At 30.0% G+C, this 2,758-nt stretch overlaps 1 protein-coding gene across 2 annotated transcripts in view; it reads left to right on the top strand.

Moving 5' to 3' along the window:
• Positions 1–210: 210 nt before the first annotated feature.
• Positions 211–2,758, top strand: part of LOC117116248 — a 21,121-nt gene continuing 18,573 nt past the window's right edge. For both annotated transcript variants that reach the window (XM_033260248.1, XM_033260246.1), the window contains exon 1: positions 211–347. The gene's annotated coding sequence lies outside the window, so the exon portion shown is untranslated. The remainder of the gene's footprint in view (positions 348–2,758) is intronic.

Raw genomic sequence — 2,758 nt, 5'->3', positions numbered from 1 at the left:
TTATTGTTAGTTAAATAGGTGTTAGAAGACACACAAAACACATCAATCAAATTTATCTGATTTCATCTCACAGCCCTTTTACTCCGTCTATCAATGCGATACAGACAAGATATAAATCTTGTAAAGATTTTTGGAAGAGGGCAAAGTAGGAAAAATATAGATACGGATTGTATTAAAATTCCTGGATCAGAGGAAGTGGTTACTGCGGTATATAGACTGTGTATTCATATAGTAATTGTTCACTATTCGATTGTTAAAAAGCAACAGTAGAGTTTGGTATTGTTCATCGTAGCGTTAGTATCAAGGTCTGCTAGTTATCACTGACTGAGGAAAGGCTTTGCATACAGGTAAGTCATGCTCGATTGGCAATAGGCCTACAAATATTTGTTTTAATCCTACTGCTTAAGATAATTGCTCCTCAATCTTTTTGTTAATTCAGACGTTTTATTGTGAATTGAACGTCTATAAGATTCATGCATTGCCAAAGGAAAGTCATGTTTCTTCAGAGTAAGGCTCTCACTCGTTGTAAAGTTGCGAATGTCTTTTATTTTCTTATTTATTTTTTTTTTTTGTATTTTTAAAATAATGAATATTGCAATAGTTCATCCTATCGTATGGTACACACTCTAAAACTATTCTTTTCTGAGCATTAAATGAACGTACGAGAGAACGAACGAACGAACGAACGAACGAACGAACGAACGAACGAACGAACGAACGAACGAACGAGAATAGGGATCTAGCCACCACTTAAAAATCCATTCATATGCAGAAATTAGTGTATATAGAAATTGGAAAATAATAATGAAAGTTATAATGAAAAAGTAGACCTACCAGTCGTTGTATATTATTATACTGTATTAGATATTTTACAGTGTGAATGGAGTTCATTGCATTGTTGAGGTCATGACTTTATTTTAGGTTATTAGCGAATATCCTCACTTAGGCAATTCCATTCCAGGAATTGGCCTAGGTTATTAATGTTTGATGGTAGCAGTCTTTGTTACATGACCTTATAAACATACCACCGGATTTCCTGGGTGCAATTTTTTGGTGGAAGGGAAACATTTATGATTTAGATCGTATCTAAAGCGTATGGAAGGTTCTTATATATTGCTGTAATGGTTAAAGCATGTGAATTCTTAATTTAAATGATTGTGGTCAGAGTGGATGTGACAAATCCCACAGTTCTAAAAGGGATAGGTACATTCCTGCAATGTGGGTTAGGAAGAGATGACACATCTATCTTGCTGTAGTTAAAAAAATCACTTAATTACGAGGATATTGAATTTATAATTATGGGATGAGTTTAAGTAGGACTTAAGAAATGTAACTTTAGATTAGATGGGCAGTTAGTAGTAAGAGATGGATAGAGTCGAACTTTGGATTTAGAACAATGTAGAGAACTGTGGAATAAAACACTAGGCTAAGTTGCAAATATTGTACATATGGACTACTTTTCATTTCTTTTCGTGAATCAAATGCGTAGTAATTAAGTCATCGAAGGCAAGGTTACAGCAACAATTGCCAATAACATTGTTGAAGTACCGGACGCAGACACACAGGTCGTGGAGAGCATTATGCAAAGGTTGTCCCATTAGGTCCCCAATGTTACATTTTTCCGACTTAACCGTGTAGTTGGATCATTACGATACTAATAGAAAGTTGAAATTGGCCGACAGCGCATTACTTTCATTTCATTTCATTTCATTTATTTAGGCACGAGGGCCAAGGATATGCCAATCAGTGAACTTAATCACTGTCCTATGTGGCATATCCATTTAACAACAGGGGACTTACTGGACCAGTACACCGGGGTAACCCCCTACTCTTCTCGAATGATGTACCGGGTTCTTTAAAGTGCTATATATATTGATATAATTTTTATTAATGCTTGAATCAAATAAAAATCTATGGAATAAGTATAGTCAATAGATTAGTTTCGCATACGTTTTTTTTTTTCTTGTCTGATTTGATTCAAGCATTAATAAAAATTATATCAATATATATAGCAAGAACAAAAAAAAAAACGTATCTCAAACTCGGTCAACTTCGTAACATCTGCGTTGTTTCTGTAAAAAAATAAAAATAGCACCAAGTTATACAGTAATATAGTAACAATAGCAAACTTTAATACTAATAAAAATAATTGTTAATAAACTAATGTTACAGTAATTTAAATGACAAATTGGCTGGTTTTTCCAGATACAATGTAAATAAAAAAATAATATAGTAATAATAATAATAATAATAATAATAATAATAATAATATTAATAATAATAATAATAATAATAATATTAATAATAATAATAATAATATATAACATCATATATTTTAGTATTTATTTTATTTGCTGTTATGTAGTAGAAAGCGTAGGATTCATAAAACGAAAATAAAAAAAATAACAAACTTTAATACTAATAAAAATAATTGTTAATAAACTAATGTTACAGTAATTTAAATGACAAATTGGCTATTTTTCCAGATACAATGTAAATAAATAACAATAATAATAATAATAATAGTAATAATAATAATAATGTATATAACATCATATCATATTTTAATATTTATTTTATTTGCTGTATTTGTTATGCAGTAGAAAGCGTAGGATTCATAACAAAACGAAAATAAAAACCGTCCGATAATATTAATTGATAGTTTAGTAATAATAGTATTAATTTTATTTGCTTTTAAATAACCTGTTGTTACTTATTATAAATACAACAAAACATAAATAAAAAAGTATGATAAACC

Source organism: Anneissia japonica, unplaced genomic scaffold (genome assembly GCF_011630105.1).
Source record: "Anneissia japonica isolate Jap-2015-1 unplaced genomic scaffold, ASM1163010v1 scaffold288028_len459517_cov177, whole genome shotgun sequence".
Classification (NCBI taxonomy): Eukaryota; Metazoa; Echinodermata; class Crinoidea; order Comatulida; family Comatulidae; genus Anneissia; species Anneissia japonica.
This window is presented reverse-complemented; position numbering and strand designations above follow the sequence as displayed.